Source organism: Thermobia domestica, chromosome 14 (genome assembly GCF_964235325.1).
Source record: "Thermobia domestica chromosome 14, izTheDome1.hap1.1, whole genome shotgun sequence".
Lineage (NCBI taxonomy): Eukaryota > Metazoa > Arthropoda > Insecta > Zygentoma > Lepismatidae > Thermobia > Thermobia domestica.
In genome coordinates this window covers 105490429-105511510 of record NC_137467.1, presented here as the reverse complement: position 1 = coordinate 105511510, position 21082 = coordinate 105490429, and the positions used below count along the sequence as shown (strand labels likewise).

At 38.3% G+C, this 21082-nt stretch overlaps 1 protein-coding gene across 6 annotated transcripts in view; it reads left to right on the top strand.

The window, feature by feature from the left end:
- Coq2 (ubiquinone biosynthesis protein COQ2, mitochondrial) overlaps nt 1-21082 on the top strand; it is a 345825-nt gene that overhangs the window by 233783 nt on the left and 90960 nt on the right. The gene's annotated exons all lie outside the window — the stretch shown is intronic.

Genomic DNA, 21082 nt, shown 5'->3' with positions numbered 1-21082 from the left:
TCCTTTTTCCTTTCTATCAGAAGATTATGCCTGTAAAAAGTCTGATGTTAGTTTTGTAAGGTATTGAAAACGTAATCGCTGGAGCAGGAAAAGAAATATCTTGAGAAATGAAACTGAATAATGTTTCTTCATTCAAACTGAAATTCCTGCTACTGTGATATTCTATATCTAATGTAAGATTACAGACAGTCACAGCTTGACTGTTAATAACATTAAAAGTGATGTTATATTTTGTCCATTACATTAAACTTAACGAATAAATAAATAAGAAGACAGCACCAATACTATTAATTTATATGTCATATATAATATACAATTGAAATGAAGTCTAATAACAAAATATGACTGAACCGTTTAAAATGTCTTTTTCAACATAGTGAACACCTTCCTTGAACTGAGTAGGTAATTAAAATGAGTGTCCTAACGAAGGAGAAGGTGTTAAAAACGTATGCCGTAAATAGAGGATCTTACGTTAGTAAGATAAAGATTAGTGATTTCGACGACGAATAACATACCCAATGCAAGAGGAATGGTGAAATTCGAAGAAAATAGGTGGCGTTCTGTGTGACTCTAGAATCATACGTAATGAATAAAGGGATGCTAGTTAGGCCAGCAGTGACATACGGAGCAGATATATAGCCCATAAAGAAAACACAGAAAAAAAAAAGATTGAATGATACTGAAATGAGAACGTTATGCTGCATGTGTGGGATAGCAAGATTAAAAGGAAGGAGAACTACAAGGCTGGTAAAGAATTTAAAGAAGATTTAAGGAAGAAGACTGCAATTGTACGGGCTTCGAATGAGAACAACAGACTATGTGGTCAGAAGAGTGATGGTAATGGAAGTAGATGGGAAAAAGAGGTACAGGAAGAATAAACAAGGAAACGGGTTTACCTGTTTAAAAATGACAGGGAAAAGGACTAACACGTGGAGAATTCCGACACAGTTTTATAAAGGAAACTCATCGGAATCGTCGACTCCACGTAAGTAGGGAAAGACAGGAAAAGAAGGTCTTGATGAAGAAAGATTCATATACTTGTCTTCTATAAGCGAAGAAGTTTTGTACGAAACTTCAACCTGCCGTCTCCCTTGGGTACTGGCTCCTTGGATAGTCTCTAAACAAACAGTTGATAACAATCTCGTTCAGAGCTCATGTTTTGTTTAAGCGCAAATTAGCAATGATAAAATAAAATAAGTGATATGACATAGGTAGCCTCAGTGGTTCCGAAATTTAGGTTTGATTGTTTTTTACCTTTGTGCACACGTATGCATATATACGACTGGCAAGCTAATGATTCCACAAGTATTCGCATACACACACAATGAAAAGGGAAAATTTCCTTGAACGAATTCCTATTTATTAAATGTATGCGATTTACAGAGTGTTTCAAAACAACAACTACAACGTTTGGGAGGTGATTCCTGACACCAAGATAAGACGAAAAGTATGGATCAACCTGGGTGTACAAATGCTTTCTTTCGGAGTTATAAGCTGACGAAAATATGAAAAAATGAACTTTAAAGGTCCATAACTCCAATACTATAGAACGGTCAAGACTTTATTTAGGTACTAATATGTGCCCTATCTAAATATCCATGTTTCAGATTTCTGGGGTACTTCTGCAACAATTTTTTAGGGGTAGTTGGTGAGTACTTCAAATTATATGCCCGCAGCTAAACTCTCTCTATAAAAATGTTGCCTGAGCACCTTAGGATTCTGAAACACTTTCAACCACTCCTAGATCTGCGATCTATCTTGTCTCCATTGTGGAAAGTTTTATGTGAATGCAAGAGGATTAGCCGTTCATATAGGTAAAAAGCATCCGATCATAAACGCAGAAGAGAATTGTCTTCGTATCAATAATAATAGCTTTCCTGACTGTAGAGCCACAAATGTAAGCATCACTAACTGCTATGGTAGCACACAGGATTTAACGTTATCTAACTTGGGTAAATTGTTGACGTCATTAAGATCCTCTGCACACATCCTAAGACGTGTCCCTCGTTGTGTTCGAACTGAGGTTGCCGATGCACTTTCCAAGTTATTACAGCAAGTAGCTATTTCAAATGGAGAAAGAAAATGGATCAACTTGTGTATATTTCCATTTGTAGCACTAACTGCTCCCAAACAATCCGAGAATGTAAAGAACCTTACCTCATGGGTAAAACAAAGAGTTCGTGTTTGGGATAATATAGGTATTGACTCCTTAACCTTACAATCGCCAAAGAAATCTATACCTAAACAGAATGTGTCAAATCTTAAAATCATTGAAAACAAAGTAGCTGGTGGTGATATCCGAGGAGCAGCCGGTTTACTAATGTCAGATGGAAAAATAGCAGTCCCTGACACTTCAGTGTTTGAGACGTTGTTGGAGAAACATCCAGCCCACCTGGTACATTTACTTCACCGAATCTTCCAGAAGATCAAAGCAGGGTTTAAGGAGTTTCAGTAAACGAAGTTTAAAATGCTATACATTCTTTTCCATCTGGCAGCTCGGGAAGTCTAGATGGTCTTCGCCCTTCGATTCTCAAAGATCTTTTATCTTGCCAAATACTCGAATCGAAGGAAAAGCTATTAAAATCACTTTATGATCTGTTCAATCTAATTATTTCGGGAAAAATACCCTTAGAAGTTTGACCTTTGTTTTTCGGAGCCAGACTTATCGCTCTTAAAAAGAAATGTGGTGGAATCAGACCTATGGCCATAGGGAATACTTGGCGCAATATATCAGCCAAAATTATGTGCTTCAGAATACGAGAGCCTGTTAAGAACTTTTTGTCTCCCCATCATCTTGGAGTTTGTATTCCCAACGGAGTCGAAGCAGCCGTTCATGCAACCAGGGTATATTTCTCCTCCACACACAGTGTTCCAAAGGCTATCGTTAAGCTGGATTTTCGCAACGCTTTTAACGAACTTCGCCGGGACTCTATGCTTACTGAGGTATTGAAATATTTTCCTGTAATAAACCCATATGTTCACCAGTGTTACGCTCAACCCAGTAACCTATTCTTAGGCCAAGACACTATTTCATCCCAGAGAGGAGTACAACAAGGAAAGGATCCCTTGGTCCCAGCATTTTTTGCCATAACAATAGATTCTTTATTTTATTCGATTAATACTGAACTAAACATCTGGTATTTGGATGATGGGACTATTGCTGACAAACCTGAGGCAGTCCTTTCAACATTACCACATGTAAATGAGAAAACATAAGCTCTTGGCTTAAATTTGAATTTCTCAAAATGCGAAGTTGGATTCTTGGATCAGATGAAGTCACATCCGACCAAGTATTCAGAAGATTTGGAGAAGTTGCCCCAGGAATACGTCTCCTAAGCAAACAGGATGCTTGTCTTCTACGTTGTGCTCTCACAAAGGAAGCATTTACAACTGTGATATCAAACAAAATATCCAAAGAATATTTTCTGTCTCGTCTTGACTCGATTTCAGCACACGGAGCTTTTTTTCTTCTACGTGCTTCATTGTCAATCCCTCGCCTAAACTACTTTCTACGGTGCTTTCCATCTTGGAATGAGTCTCCACTGCTAAAGAAATATGATCATATCCTCAAAATGGGTCTGGAGTCAATTTTGAACTGCTCCTTGAGTGACGAATCTTGGAGGCAAGCATCCTTACCTGTTGGATTAGGAGGCCTTGGTATTCGACGAATCGTTGATATGGCGATTCCTACCTTTTTAGCGTCCTACCACGGATCCCTTCGTTTAGTCGAGGCTCTCCTTCCTCAAGGCTGCCACCTGGACCCAGATGGGATAGTTGAAGAAGGCTCTACCAAGTGGATAAATATAACAGATACGGACCTTCCAGAAATCAGCAAAAGAGTTCTCAGGCATCTTGGTACACACCAATAGAAGTACATTTCCATAAAACTTCTTTTACAATCCGTTGCTGTTCCAGAGGATAAAGTAGACTTCTTGCTGCGTCATCTCACCATGCTGGTGCATGGTTAAATGCGTTACCTTCTCTCCAATTAGGTCTTCACATGTCTAATGAAACCTTTCGAATCGCAGTAGCCCTAAGACTAGGTTCAGCTGTTTGTGAGCCACATCGCTGTCCAGCTTGCGGGGATTAAGTTACCCAACGCGGCCTGCATGGCCTCTCATGAATGAGGAGCATAGCCAGAAACAACAGACATTCATCTGTTAATGGCATCATTTTGCGAGACCTCACGATGGCAGGAATTCATTCGATTCGTGAACCGTCAGGCTGTTGTCGTTTCGATGGTAAACAACCTGATGGCATGACATTAATACCTTGGATGAGAGGCAAATCTCTAGTATGAGATTTTACATGTTCGGACACATTCTCCCATTCAAGCGTCCCATTGACCGTTGTGAATGCTGGAGAAGTTGCTAGACGTAGAGAGGCAGAAAAGGAAAGGACATACAATAATCTCCTCGATAAATTTATATTTGCTCCAATAGCTATCGAGACCAGTGGAGCATGGGGTTCTAGAAGCCTTGATTTTATCAGGGAGGTAGGCAGACGCATATCTATCGTTTCTGGAGATGTTCGTTCAGCATCCTTCTTATTCTAATGTACATCCATTGCGGTCCAACGTGGCAACGTTTCGTCAGTTTTTGGTACGTTGCCGCCTGGAAGGGAACTGGAGGATGTGTTTCTTCTCTAGTACAACAGAAACAAGCGAACAATAGAATAATAAAAATAATATATCAACGTTCAGAGAAATTTAACAGTATTTTAGGTTTAAACTTTAAATGTTGATCCATCCACCTGTAACATAATATTTATTCAAATTGCGTTTGCTGCTTAGAAATCATGTTTAAATTTCATTGTTTTTTTTGTTATAAAATATTAATATAAAATGAAGCATTAAAATGCAATTGTAGAGATCATCATATGTATTTTAACATTATTGTTTCCTGTATTTCCTGTTATTGTTTCGTTTTTCGGCTTTCATATGATTTTCTATTATTGTTTCGTGTATTTTCTGTGTATATAGGAGAATACCCTGTATATTTTCAAATTCACTATCCTAAGCAGTATACTAAATATTTATTATTGTTTTCAGTTTTTTCTGTGTATATGCAAAATATCCTATTCGTATTTTTCCTACTTATCTACATTATGTAGCTTATTATTTTGTATTTCAATTAGTGTTTCTGTATTTGTGTGTCTGTTTGCTCAGTGCATTAATAGATATATCACAAAAGATATGTACCGGGTGATTCAATAAGAACGTACTAGGCCTATATCGCAGCTAATACTGCACGTAGAGCCTTCAAACAAAAAATTGCATTACCAAATCGTATGTGTAGACTGGAATAAAATTAGTAGCCAAACCACATTGGCGGAGCCAAGGGGGGCCAGGCCCCCTTGCTCAAATTCTTGGCCCCCCAAACAGATGATGCTATTATAGGTCGACAAACGGTGAGTTCTCAGTGGCTACAAGTGAAACTACTTCCAAAACATCTCTCGACAACAAAGTTACGAACTGCAGAATACCGTTGCGTTCCGAATAAAATAGCTCCACTCGTTTTAGTTTGTAGTACGAAAAGATCTAATTCACGGAAATCTGTGGGATGCTTGCATTGACCTCGCCACCTGGACATTCATTTTAACCTCTGTCCATTTCTAGTTATCTCCTTTGTTTTTGACAGACAACCAGAAAAATAGAAAATCAGTCGGCATTCTCATTCGCTTCAATGTTGAAAGTCATACTGAAATATGATATGCATACTTACAAATAACATGCACTGCAGTAAAACATTACACTTGTGTTGGACGAAAAAAGTCTTCGTACACTAAGTAATTGATTTCCATTGATTATGTCGACATAGAACAAATGCATAGCATCCATTAAATAATTTATTATTATTATTATTATTATTATTATTATTATTATTATTATTATTATTATTATTATTATTATTATTATTATTATTATTATTATTATTATTATTATTATCTGTTTTCAACACATTATATTATCATGCGGTATTAAAACAAATCTGGAACTTCTGATATTTATTTACTTCCATCATTCCATCCGGAAAATTAGTGTGATCTGTACACGAGGGAATGTTTTCGGGCTGCTAAAATTAAGATTACTGGTGCCATGCTATAATTTTGAGTTTCGCCTTATCTCAAGTAGATGCAGACATGTCAGAATGTTCGATCCTTGTAGATACACTAGTTCAAACGCTGTCCAAGATGAGGTCTGGTAAATATGACTCTCAACGAACAATATTCGAACAAATTTATCAAGAATGTTTGGAGATGTGCAAAGAAAATGGTCTCGAATTCCAGAGCTGGAAACAAATAGAATATAAGGGTTCCTCGTGGAAACGAATTAGACATCCGCCATCGAAATATCACAAATTCATTTTGGATTAATCTTTTCCTTCATTGGATGCAGAAAACGAATTTTCTAAAGATAATATATCTATCAAGAGACATTGTTCTCCCTACTATTGATAGACAATCACTGATATGGAAAACCGCTTTTTAACCTGTTGCAAAATCATCAGATCAATCACCACTCTACATCCAAAAAGTAGAAACTTTTTTAAATTACAACATTGTCGAGCCTATAATCCAGCATTATGGAGTGATATGCAAACATTAAAGTGAAAACTCAAAATCCTTCCAAACGCAATTAATAGAGCAACCCAAAAGCATATAAAGCATAAGAGCAATTTACACATATGGTTGGTACCTTGAACATGATTGTGATTGTCTAAGGGTCCAGAAGAAACTAGTTTTAAAAGCATAATTTTAGAAAATAAAGCATAATTTAAAATATATAGCACAATTCTTGGAAAATTCTCTTTAATGAAAGTTTAACATACTGTGTTAAAATTTTTAAAACCAATATTTACATTGCAAAATCGTTGAGAACATAACAATGCAACAATGAAAAGCTTATTTTCATTTCTGTAAACTTTTCAATGTAATCCTTTGATGTGGAGAAAAGAAAAAAGTAAAAGAAGAAATTTTTCCGCCAACAATGAATAGTACGCAAGAACTCCATACTATATTGTTATGTTTACTTTTTGAACTTAAGCACTTTCTGTACTTTTTTATGGCATCTTTTACTTTCCCTTTCTATATATATGTACCTGTAAGGCGCACACAAATTATAGAAAAAATTTATTCGAGCAAAGCACATCTCTTTACAATGAATTAAGTAGAAAGTTCATTAAATATGAGAGAAACTAGTTGCAAAAAATATATCAATAAATAGATCAAGATATTTAGAATACTTAATGTATAATAAATATTATACATTATACACGATTAATGTAAAATAATCATTGAAATTAACAATAAAGCATAATTAAAAAAAGCATAATTAAACAAGAAATAAAGCATAATGTGGGTTGCTCTAACAATTAAGTTGTATGAAGACGAGAAGAAAACCAAAGCTGATTCCTTAACGAATTTCGTTGATCTTCTTTGTGTCTACAAAAACGCATTCCTAGAAACCTACAAGTTAGGTATCATCTCTGTGATTATATCAGTTTCTAGTGCAACATGTGAAAGGTCATTCCCTTCTTTGAAAAGATTAAAGACTTGTATACGCAATTCAATGACTCATGATAGGTTGAAAAACTTAGTGTTACTTTATATTGAAAAGAAAATTGCTAAATCGTTAGATCTTTAACAAGTTGTGGATATGTTTGCTGCTGCCCACACGAATAGAAAGATGCTCTTCAAGTAGAGGCATGAACCTATAATTTATTTTCTTTACCTGTAAAAGTGTGTTTGCTTCCACTTAAGTCAACCAGCAACATATATTTTAAACGCCATGATTAAAGAACTATTTACTTATATTAGAAATCGATTGCATTAATGAATCCTAGTTGTTCGAGGTTCTAAATTCTTATATTTTCACTGTTTTCTAAAGAGTAAAATCATGAACAAAAAGGATGGAAACATTCACCTTGAACACACACACACACACACACACACACACACATATATACGGGGGGCAACTCCAACGGGGGGCAACTTCAAAATTTGAAATGGAAAGTGGTATAACTGTTGGAATCGTTCGAAAGGACATTAAATGTCATACAACTTTTAGACGACAAACTTAGTCATATCCTATCCCATTTAGCCGCAAGAGGCATTGTTACAGAGTTGTCTTACTACCCGTAGCAGGCCTTTATCTGAGCTAATAATGCACATAGAGCCGCCAAACAAACAATTGAACTACCAAATCGTATGTGGTAGCGACACAAGTGGCGTATCATGAATATCTCCAACGGGGCTCATCTGCAAAATTTGACATGGAAACAGGGTTGGTTGTGCCTCCATTGAAAGAAGCACACAATGGGAGAAACGTCGAGAGGAAACACCTTGGCATATTTCTTCCTCGTTAGGAGCAGCAACACAGTCGCATTACTACGTAAAAGTCAGATGGTACGAGGGTGTTTCCTCTCGACGTTTCTCCCATTGTGCGCTCATTTAAATGGAGGCACAACCAACCCCTGTTTCCATGTCAAATTTTGCAGATCACCCCCGTTGGAGATAGTCACGATACGCCACTGGTGTCGCTACTATTTTTATTGCATTCTACACATACAATTTGGTAGTTCAATTGTTTGTTTGACGGCTCTATGTGCATTATTAGCTGAGATAAAGGCCTGCTACGGGCAGTAAGATACAAGTCTGCACAACGCCTCTAGCGGCTAAATGGGAAAGGATATGACAAAGTTTGTCGTCTAAAAGTTGCATGACGTTTAATGTCCTTTCGAACGATTTCAACAGTTATACTACTTTCGAATTCAAATTTTGAAGTTGACCCCCCTCCCCGTTGGAGGTATTCGCGAGACGCCACTGGTCTCGCTACTAATTTTATTGCATTCTACACATACGATTTGGTAATGCAATTTTTTGCTTCAAGGCTCTACGTACAGTATTAGATGCGATATAGGCCTAGTATGTTCTTATTGAATCACCCGGTGTATATATATATATATATATATATATATATATATATATATATATATATATATCGGGTGTTGCAAAATAAGTGTTACAACTCTTGGGAGGTGACTCCTACCACTGAGACAAGAAAAAAAGTTCTCTTGAACTTTCGGCTATCGGACAAAATTTCGGATCTACAAGGTGCCGAAAGCGTGGGAAAATGACTCTCGAACGCCAATAGTTCGGAAACTATCCAATGTAAAGAGGGCGGGTAAAAAATTCACTGAAGAAGTCATACCTGCTGTATTGAATTTTGCATGTTTCACAATCCTACCATGCACGCGCAAGGGATTCCCCAAACGAACGAGGGAGTCCCGGATAATCTGCCAAATGAAAATTGGTCTAAATGGATATGACTTGATAGGGTTTCTACCAGGTAACAATAATTCGTTTGAATTAAGTCGATATCTGGAACAAATACAAAATGGCGGACACCTTCTTGCCCGTTGTGTGTGGTTGTATAATCACCAGGTACGGATGCTGGCCCACAGTGACGTTCTGAGTATTAAGTGTAGCGAATTTGTACTCAAATCCTCAAGAAAGACATCTGGAGTGTCGGTAGAACACAACAGATGAAGCAGGGTGATTCACATGTGTGGAAACACGTAACAAAAAAATGTCCAGAAATACACTCATACTCAGTAAACTTGTGTCTAAAGCGTCGGAAATGTAAGGAATAGCATCAAGAACATGATAACAATTGCTAATTCACCAATAATATTCCCTCAAAACGATGCAATGTGATGTGAGACAACAGCTGAGGCCAAATTGAAATTTTGCAAGTGACTCACTAAGAAACTGGGTAAACTAAATAAATGTCAGTAGTGGGATTGCATGATCGATATTGAAATGCGGCCAATGTGTGTGTTGATATCGACATGTAGCTAATGGATAAATGTCAAAATGTCCCACTACTGCTGGGACGCCGTCCCACGTGCGAAAAATAGAAAAATAACTACTTAGGTCTTGAAGCTGAGGCCGTGGGTCTCCAGTTGGATTGGAAACTGTGACCACGCGAGCGAAAGCGAGCGCTCTAGCCCTGAGGCTTCGAGGGAACCTCACTTTCTCTGTATTCATTTCTTTGAGGAGTACCCACTTTGTTTCGCAAGCACTCTTGTACAGCCTCCCGACATGCTTGTGTGTTTCATTTTGTTACTCCTACTGCACACTTGTAAACAATCAGAGCTTTAAGAAGTTTCTTCCTATTTCTCATGTCGTTTTATTTTCCATATGTATGGTGTTCCAGCAGTAATGTTACATGTGCCAAATTGGTTCATTTTCGTCTTTGTCTTGGTATGTCCACTGTGTGTAAGATACGAATTTCTGGATATATTTGCCTATATTTCGAGTACGTGGTATGTCCCAGAAGACGTGGGACATGATACAAGTTTGTTATTTTCACGCTCTATCAGAATTTGAACCATGGATTAAGAGATATCTTTTCATATGTGTCGACTATGGGACAATGTCCCAAACAAAGAGGGACATTGATACAATCGTGTCTTAGTTACGTTCTGCCAAAAAGTGCACCAGACGTAATAGCAGAATGTACAACGTTATTTTCCTAGTTTTCGCACGTGGGACGGTGTCCTAGCAGTGGTGGGACATTTTAACATTTGTCCATTAGCTACATGTTGATATCAACACACACATTAGCCATATATCAATATCGATCATTAATTTAGTTTACCCAGTTTCTTAGTGAGTCCCCTTGCACAATTTCAATTTGCCCTCAGTTGTTCCATCCTTATTGATATGCAACCGTGCAGATCATATTGCATCGGATTGATGAAATATTATTGGTGAATTGACAATGGCTTTCATGTTCTTGATGCTATTCCTTACATTTCCGACGCTTTGAACTCAGGTTTACTGAGTATGAGTGCATTTCTGGACATTTTTTGTTACGTGTTTCCACACATGTGAATCACCCTGCTTCATCTGTTGTGTTCTACCGACACTCCAGATGTCTTTCTTGAGCATTTGAGTACAAATTCGCTACACTTAATACTCAGAACGTCACTGTTGGCCAGCATCCGTACCTGGTGATTATGCAACCACACACAACGGGCATGAAGGTGTCCGCCATTTTGTATTTGTTCCAGATATCGACTTAATACAAACGAATTATTGTTACCTGGTAGAAACCCTATCAAGTCATATCCATTTAGACCAATTTTCATTTGGCAGATTATCCGGGACTCCCTCGTTCCTTTGGGGAATCCCTTGCGCGTGCATGGTAGGATTGTGAAACATGCAAAATTCAATACAGCAGGTATGACTTCTTCAGTGAATTTTTTACCCGCCCTCTTTACGTTGGATAGTTTCCGAACTATTGGCGTCCGAAAGTCATTTTCCCACGGTTTCGGCACCTTGTAGATCCGAAACTATGTCCGATAGCCGAAAGTTCAAGAGAACTTATTTTCTTGTCTCAGTGGTAGGAGTCACCTCCCAAGAGTTGTAACACTTATTTTGCAACACCCGATATATATATATATATATATATATATATATATATATATATATATATATATATATATATATATATATATATATATATATATATATATGGTGTTTCAAAACAACTCCGACAACGTTTGGGGGGTGATTCCTGACACCAAAATAAGACGAAAAGTATAGAGGAACACTGGTGGACAAATGCTTCCTTTCGGAGACACAAATGGTGCAGTTTGGTTACGGACATATAATCTGAAGTACTCATTAACTACCTCTGTAAAAATTGTTCCGGAAGTACTGCAAGATTCTGAAGCATGTATTTTTGGATAGAGCACATATTACTTCCTTAGTAAAGTCCTGACCCGACTACGGTAGGCCTCATAGTTTTGGAGCTATGGACCTTTAAAGTTCTTTTTTTTCACGTTTTCGGCAGGCTATAACTCCGAAAGGAAGCATTTATGCAGCCAGGTTGGTCTATACTTTTTGTCTGTTCTTGGTGTCAGGAATCACCTCCCAAACGTCAGTATTGTTTTGAAACACCCTGTATATACAGGGTGTATCAGATCACCCGTCCCAGACATTTTTCTCGGCTCGTAGTGTACGTAGATACTTCAAACAAAAAATTGAATGACCAAATCGTATGTGGAGAATCAAATGGTGATACTTCCATATCCTGTGGCGTAGCGGAAATATTTCCACGGGGTGTCAACTTCAAAATTTCAAATAGAAAGTGGTATCAATTTAAATTTGTTTGGAAGTATTATTGAAAAGGAAACAATTTTTATAGAAAATAATTTTCGCTAAAGTCTACGGTTTGGCATCTACGAGTGTTACTTGTTGTTCAATTGCTACTATCAATACCAGCCGTCCCAGGCATTTTTCTCGGCTTGTAGTGCACGCAGATACTTCAAACAAAAAATTGAATGACCGAATCGTATGTGGAAAATCGAATGGTGATACTTCCATATCCAGTGGCGTAGCGGAAATATTTTCACGGGGTGTCAACTTCAAAATTTCAAATGGAAAGTGGTATCAATTTCAATTTATTTGGAAGTATAAGTGAAAGAGAAAGAACTTTTACATGAAACACTTTTCTTTAAGTTCTACGATTTTGCACCTATGTCTTATTTATTGTTTAATTGCGACTACAGAACAAAAGCTTTACGAGGGGCACACTGAAAGTCGTGAGCAATATTTTTTCACAACCATGATCTTTATTTGTAAGTGAAACCAAATATATCGTCTCAATCTATAGACCTTTCCTTTCCTTTTCTACATATTCTCCGTTCTTTTGCGCACATTTTCCCCATCGGTCTCCAAGTTTGAAAATATCCTTTCGATAGAATTCCGTTCCAGCTGTCCATAGACACTGACGCACTGCTTGATGAATATCTTCCAATGTCTTTATGGGTAGCCTCGCATCTGTTCCTTCACAAAACTGAAAAGATAGTAGTCGGAGGGTGCCATGCCGGGGCCGTAGGGAGGATGTGGAAGTGTTTTCCACCCAAATCTCCTGATCTGCTCCTTAGTGGCACGTAAAATAAGCGAACGCGTATTATCCTATTTAAGGATGATCTTCTTTCCAGGGCGCTTACGCAAGGCACGACGGAGCTTCAAAAGTGTCTGGATATAGCGGCCAGAATTCATGGTTTGTCCAGGCTCAAGAAAGGGAACTAGATTGCAAACCTGTGCATCCCAGAAGACGCTCCCTATAACTTTTCCTATCGATTGCACTCTTAGCTTTCTTCGGTGGTGAAATCAAGTGGTGCCATTCCATACTCTGTCGTTTTGTTTCAGGTTCATAATAATGGAACCATCTTTTATCTTCAGTCACAATATCCGCCAAAAGGTTATCACTATCATATCAAAATCTCTAAAGAAGGGTTTGGGCATTGGTTAGTCCCTGACGTCTGTTGTCCTTGGTTAACAACCGTGGGATCCAGCGGGCAAAAACCTTCCTATAACCTAACCTGTGAATCATTTCTTGCACCGCACTGTGTTGAACACAAAGTTTTGCAGCGATATCATTCACAGTGATAAGTTTTACCCCTATCTCCCCTAATCAGCTCATCAACCTTTACCTTGTTGCGTTTCGTTTAGGCACTTCGAGAGTGCACGCTGCGTGGCTGAAGTTCGATAATCGTGTTTCCATCCTTAAAATGTTTCACCCATCTCCTAACACTGCTGGCACCCATACACACATCTCCATAGGCACGCTGCAGTCTGTGGTGAATTTCAGAAGCAGATTGGTCCTCTTTAATAAGGACTTCAAACACAGCACGGTGTCGAAACGAAACATCGCTGCAGGCCATTTTGGAAATCCTGCCTGTGGTTACGTGCTAGCAAAAAACAGGGTCAACGTCTGGAAGGGAAGAAAGAAATGTCTGTAGATTGAGATGATATACTTGGTTTTACTTACTATTTGGTTTTACTTACAACTAAAGATTACGGTTGTGAAAACATGTTGCTCATAAGAGTAATTATATAGTATAAGAGGTTTCAGCTGCTCTTCCGCTGAAACTGTGGAGACCGTGGCACCACCACTCAAGGAAGTTTGGTACTACGAACTTTAAAAACAAGAAGGAATCAAATCATTCAGAGCGCCTGAGTCTGATAGAATTAGCTACTGCCAGTAGCAGACGATACAGTTAGTTACAACTCTAGCCGATAGTGTCGCAGAAGCACTTTCGTTGCAATGTGGGAAAAAGTTAATTCCCATTAGTTGTATAGAAAGTAGTTCATTAGGGTAATCATACGACTTTCAGTATGCCCCTCATAATTGACAGTTACTTTAAAAGAACACCAGATAACACATGTTCTATCAAATAGCATTGTTGTTGAAAACTCTTTATATCATTCAGTGTCAAACGTTATGACATATCTGTTGTACGTATCAACAAATCAAAACAATATTGCAGGACAATATAGTTTAAATAGCAGGGTCGGAACCAATTCCAAATATAAAAGCAAAGAAAAACACTCACGGGTTTTAAGTTAAACTACGTATGAAACTAATTTGATCTAAAGTATGAGCAATAAAACATAAAACAAAAATTTAAATTTAAAAGTTATGAAATTATTGCCACTCTCCTGAGCTTCGTAACGGGTTACTTAAGAAAACGTTTCAATAAAAATCTTTTTTCATAATAATTGCACAAATAATTGTTCAAGAATAGTACAAATAAAGTGAAGTTAATAAATACAATAAATAACATGAACTACAAGTTCTGTACATTCTTCCCAAAATATCATACTTGGACGAAATAAACTCACAATAAATGTTCAAAGGATCGTCCAGCACTTGCGACTAACATGCGAATGCGCACCGGGACGTTGTTGACTGCTCTTAACACTTCATTTGGACTTAGTGCACGGCAGACATTACGGATCCTCTCCATCTTGTCCTCTCTTGTAGTAGGACACTCTTGGTAAACCAGCTCCTTGACACGTCCCCAAAAGAAAAATCAAGTTCATTCAGGTGCGGAGAACGAGCTGGCCAGGAAATCGGGCCTCCTCTTCCGATCCACCTGTTTGAAAATAAACCTTCAACAGTTTGTCTGGCAACTCTTGCAAAATGAGCAAGGCAACCGTCTTGTTGTAGCCACATCATTTCACGATTTGCTAGTGTGACATCTTTCAAAAACTCACAAAGAACATGTGACAAAAAATTAGCGTACTCTACTCCTGTCAAAGTACCTTCGAAGAAATAGGGACCGATTATTTGGCCTCTGACTACACCACACCAGGCGTTAAGTATCCAGATATGTTGGTTGTCAACTTCACGTACCCAGTGAGGATTTACGCTAGACCAGTAGTGAGCATTATGTATGTTGACATCTCCATTACTCTTGAAGGTTGCCATATCTGTTTACAGAATTTTCTGGTGAAAACAGGGGTTCTTGGCGTTCATCCAGTGACAAAACTCCAGACGGTTATGGAAATGTTCTCGGAGTTCCTGATGCAGGTGAACTGGTAAGGATGCAACGAGTTATTATACAGAATCCTCCAAACAGTCATGTGGCTCATAGCAGCATCCGTAGCTAATTGTCTAGTCGATATTTCAGAATCCATATGGATTGCAGCAAGGATGTCGAAAGACCGATTATCCTGAACACGGCGTTTGATCTATTGACGTTTGTTGTGACGAGGTTGAACATGCCCAGTCCTCTGCACACGAAGTGCCAAGCGCCGAAATACTTTCCTCTACTGCCGAGCACGATCGGGAAACCGTTCACCATATTTTATGTTTGATGTGTCTACGTGCACTAGGAGCCAAGAAAAATGCCTGGGACGGCTGGCCTTGATAGTAGCAATTCAACAACAAATAACACTCGTAGATGCAAACGTAGCCTGTAGCGAAAATTGTTTCCTATAAAAGTTGTTTCTTTTCAATAATACTTCTAAACAAATTGAAATTGATACCACTTTTCATTTGAAATTTTGAAGTTGACACCCCGTGAAAATATTTCCGCTACGCCACTGGATATGAAAGTATCACCATTTGATTCTGCACATACGATTTGGTCATTCAATTTTTTGTTTGAAGTATCTACGTGCACTACGAACCGAGAAAAATGCCTGGGACGGGTGGTCTGATACACCCTGTATACAGGGTGGGTAATTTATCTGGAACATCCGTAATAACGGAGAAACTAAAAGAGGGACAAAAGCTAAACTTTGCACGAAGCAACTATAGGAAGGAGGACATCGTTTTACGTAATAAACAGCAACATCCAGTGAACAGTGTTGCCATTCTAGTATAAAGTTATATTTTTTTCAAATGGCACTACATCAGATTATTACATATTTCAAATCATCATGTTAAGTGAAAACTTGAAATACCACATTTATTATTCAGTGTTGCGAACCGAAGACGTTATAATATCACAAACATCCAAACTTTGAAAGCCTCTATCACACATACAGCACAACGGATATGGACAAGACAATGCGCATCGAAAGTACCTTAGCGTTAGATACTATGGTAATGATATGGCATGTTTTGAATGAATAGCAACGGAGTTTCAAGGTCTTGAAAATTTGGCTTTTTTGAAAGGCTTTATTTCGAAAACATGCTTATATACGCGTAAGTATTATATCTAGTTACTTGTGTGATTTGCAATGGATATGTAAATTGTTTTGGTGTTCACAGCGCGCCGATATCTCAAACCGTTCCGGAGATATGATAAACATTGCTGAAGTTTGAAACACTGCCTAAATCATGTAATCGCGAAGACTTGTAATTACACCTACTAGAAGTGCAATGCTTCAAAGAAAAGGAAAACAACAATCAATTTAAATATTGTCCAGAAGTACGCCATTTTCAAGTGTTGCGAACTTTATCAATATTTATCACATCTGCGGAACGTTTTGAGATATCGAAGTGGTGTAAACGCCAAAATAATTTACAAATAAACGCCAAAATAATTTACAAATCGATTGCAAACTACACAAGTAACTAGATATGATACTTATCTAACCATGGTTTCGAAATAAAGCCTTTCAAAAAAATTCAAATTTTGAAGTCCTCGTAACTCCGTTGCTATTCATTTAAAACAAGTCATACCATGATCAAAGTATCAAACGCTAAGTTACTTCCGATGCGCATAGTCTTGTCCATCTCCGTTGTGCTGTATGTGTGATAAAGGCTTTCAAACTTTGGATGTTTGTGATATTATAACATCCTTAGTTTGCAACACTAAATAATAAATGTGGTATTTTAAGTTTTCGTTTACATGTTGATTTGAAATATTTAATAATCTGACGTAGTGCCATTTGAAAAAATATAACTTTATACTGGGATGGCAACGCTGTTCACTGGATTGTGTTGTTTAATACGTAAAACAATGTCCCCCTCCTTATAGTTGCTTCATGCAAAGTTTCACTTTTCTCCCTAATGGAGTCAGTTATTCTTTTGGAAATTCGCAAGCCATCGTACGAAATATCGTGTCCCAAAATCGTTAATGTAGAATAAAACCAATTTCGTTTTTTCTGGTGCAAGTTTAAGACCATGTTCTCTAGTTCGTTGAAATAACTTCTTGGTGAAATTTATAACATTCTCAAAAGTGTTTCCACCCCAGAAAAAATAATCAGGGTTACCGAAAATTTGTTCAGATTCTAATCCTTCCAGTGTCATTTTCACTAAACTGTTTAAACCAGCGGAACTCGTAATAAGACCCTGTGGGAGAGCTGGAAAACAAAAGAACCAATTCCTTGGAATGAAAAGGCTGTGACATGTTGATATTCCTCAGCGATTTTCACCTGGAAGAAACCGCTGAATAAATCAGAGCAGCACAGGTAGCGACACTTACTAAGACGCGAAATAATGTCTTCTATCGACGGTACAGGAAAACTGGTGCAATATGGAGGTTAAGGCCCCTGGCATCCAAAATAAATCAGAAAGATCCAGACTTGCTTTTCACGAGAAGAATGGGTGAGTTATAACTGGATATACGAGACCTGTCTAAAAAGTATCCGATCTTAATTTTTTCCACGCAGAGTAGTGATTCTCAGGCGGCGCCACCGTGCACGGTGGAAGGAGGAACCTTAATGCGCATGCTTGAATTTTTTCACCGCGTTCGCGTGTGCCAGTCGTGAGCTGTTTGTCGCGAAGTGAGGTGCTGTTGGTAGTGTTCGTCGGATTTAGTGTTTCTCGCAAGATGACTGAACGAATTGAGCAAAGATACTGCATCAAATTATGTCAAAGGCTGGGTGATTCTCAAAGCCAAACAATTCGTAAGATTCAGCAGGTGTTTGGAGAAGATGCGATGGGTGTAACACAAACAATGGTTCAACCGATTCAAAGATGGCCGCACATCAGTCGAGAGTGAGCAGCGTAGCGGCAGGCCCCAAACTGCTCGGAATGCAGCTGTTATTGAGCGGGTGCGAAATTTGGTGATGGCAGATCGCCGTTTGACAGTGCGGGAGATTGCAGAAGATGTTGGAGTGAGTAAAGATTCTGCACATGCAATTTTGCGTGACGATTTGAACATGAAACGAGTGGCTGCTAAATTTGTACCCAAGTTGTTCTCAGGAACAAAAAGACACCCGTTTTGACGTTGCACAGGACCTTCTGGACACCACCAACACTGATCCTGGGTATCTGAATTCCGTGATAACTGGAGATGAGTCATGGGTGTACGGGTACGACCCAGAAACAAAACAACAATCGTCTCAATGGAAGCATCCCGATTCTCCAAGGCCGAAGAAAGCGCGGCAGGTGCGAAGCAAAATCAAGGTGTTGCTGACTGTTTTCTTCGATGCCCGTGGAATTGTGCATCACGAGTACGCACCGGAAGGACAAACAGTGACAAAGGAGTACTATCAAGATGTTCTCAGGCGACTCCGAGACGCAGTCCGGCGCAAAAGACCAGACATGTGGACAGCGAAGAACTGGCACGTCCATCATGACAACGCCCCACCACATTCATCCCAATTGATCCACACGTTCTTAGCCAAACATGGAATTACAACCGTTCGCCAACCTCCCTACTCTCCAGACCTGGCTCCTTGTGACTTCTGGTTGTTTCCAAAATTGAAGACGCCTCTGAAGGGATCCCGTTTTGAAAGTAGAGAAGACATAATGCGGAACACGACGACGGAGCTGAACAACATTCCAAAAGAAGACTTCCAGCGGTGTTTCCAGCAGTGGAAGGATCGGTGGGCTAAGTCTGTGGAAGCACAAGGGGCCTACTTTGAAGGGGATTAGGGTCCCAAATCTGTCAGGTATTCGCAACTATTTTTCTGGCCAAAGGTCGGATACTTTTTAGACAGCCCTCGTACACCTCCTAATGACCTTCTGTTTGAGCAGAGTATCAACCTGTTTTTTAATTTCTTTTTTTAAGTGGAAGGGAATTAAAAACTGATTGGTGTCAACTGGGACGTCATCTAGCATTTTAATTTCTTATACGTAACCCTTGGCCGTTCCAAAATTATCCTCTAACCAAGAAAAACAATCCTTATACTCCTCTATAACAGAATAAAACATTTTTTCTGATCGTCAGAAAGTTGAGGGTTACTGTCAATACGGTTGACGTCAAAATCAGCGGGAAGGTTAGTGTTGTCTTGTTTACTGGCTAAACCATGATTTTGAACACTATCTATCATTTGGGTAATGTGCACCCGGCCTAATGTCAATAGCTGTACCTAAATGAAGATTTTCTCTAAACACAACTTTTGTTGGTTGGGTTGACTATTCTAGTGATGGGGTTAACAGAATCCACTCTAGACTCATTGACAAAAATTTCAGCTTTAGAACAGATTTTCTGATTGGGTTGCAAAATATTCTTAACTCCCACTAAATTATTAATTTTACGAACAGGTACTGAAACGCTAGAATTTGGTGGTAAAGTAACAGATTTCGCTGTTATGAAATACGCTTGCATATAGTTCGCTGTTCGGAAACTGTGCGTATTCCATGACTCTCAGGTAGCTTCCCAATCAGTGGGCTTCCCAAACCTAACAATGTGAACTACGTAAATGTCCTGGTTAATAGTAGCATGCTGAGGAAGTAACCAATCATTCCCCAACAAAACAGAAGATGCAAATTTATCTACAATTCTAAAAGTATGCGTAAATGAATAGCCGTCAATTTTAAACTTCAGCACAGCTAACGTGTTAGTTTCAAGTCCTTTACCCGAGATACCATGGATGATAGTACGTCTTTTAACAAGTCTAGTGTTAGGAGAAAGAAGCTCCCTAGTGCAAATAGAAATTTGACTACCAGAGTCCAAAGAATCCTATCCCTAACAATAGGCGTAGTTATCGTGTGGGTTTTGAAAGCAGGTCTCTCACTATTCCCCGAACTATTTCCGCTATTTAAAAGATTACAATTATAACTTCCCTTAAATTGTGCCATATTTCACACTAATGTTCGAGCTGGACAGTGTATATTATTGTCAGGGTTGGCTGGTTTAAACCAAGGTGGTTTAAACCATGGTTTAAACCAAGGTTTAAACCAGCTGGTTTTTTTATAAAAACCAACTGGTTTAAACCAAACAACAAAAAAATGTTCGTAAAAGTGTAAGTGTTTGTAAAATCTTGATGAACACACATTTGTGGGTTATCACGTTTCACTCCCGTATATTATTCGTATTATATTCAGACCTAAATTCCCCATTCATTACTCAAAAAGATTATACTACAAAAGCAACTTTTTTTTATAAGTTTATAAATGTTTATTTTGTGATTTTTTGTAGTTGTTATTATTGTTATGTAATTGCAATCGAAGAAAAATTCTAAATATTGTTGCGTTTCAATGTTTACTATTGATTAAAAAAATCGAAAATGCCGTACTTTTTGTGTGTGTGCGGGGGGGGGGGGTCATACAGACCCCACGAGAGGCATTTAGTGAAATAAGTATCTTTGGTATCTATTTATGTATAAATGAGTCTGAGCCAAATAATTCTCAAATAATAATTCGTATCTTTACTCACTTTTCTTATTGATATGCAGATTAAGTCGGTGTATTTCTTTAATTTGGACCAATAAAAGTCGTTGTTAACTAACTTGAACTAAATTAGTTCTTCTGTACTCCGTAGTACTTTGAAATTGTTCATATGTAATTCTGTGTAATGGTTTCACTTGTGCAACTGTTTATCTTTTTGTCCTTCTGAAATGACTCTTGACAGTTATATTAAGAAGCATGTAAAGA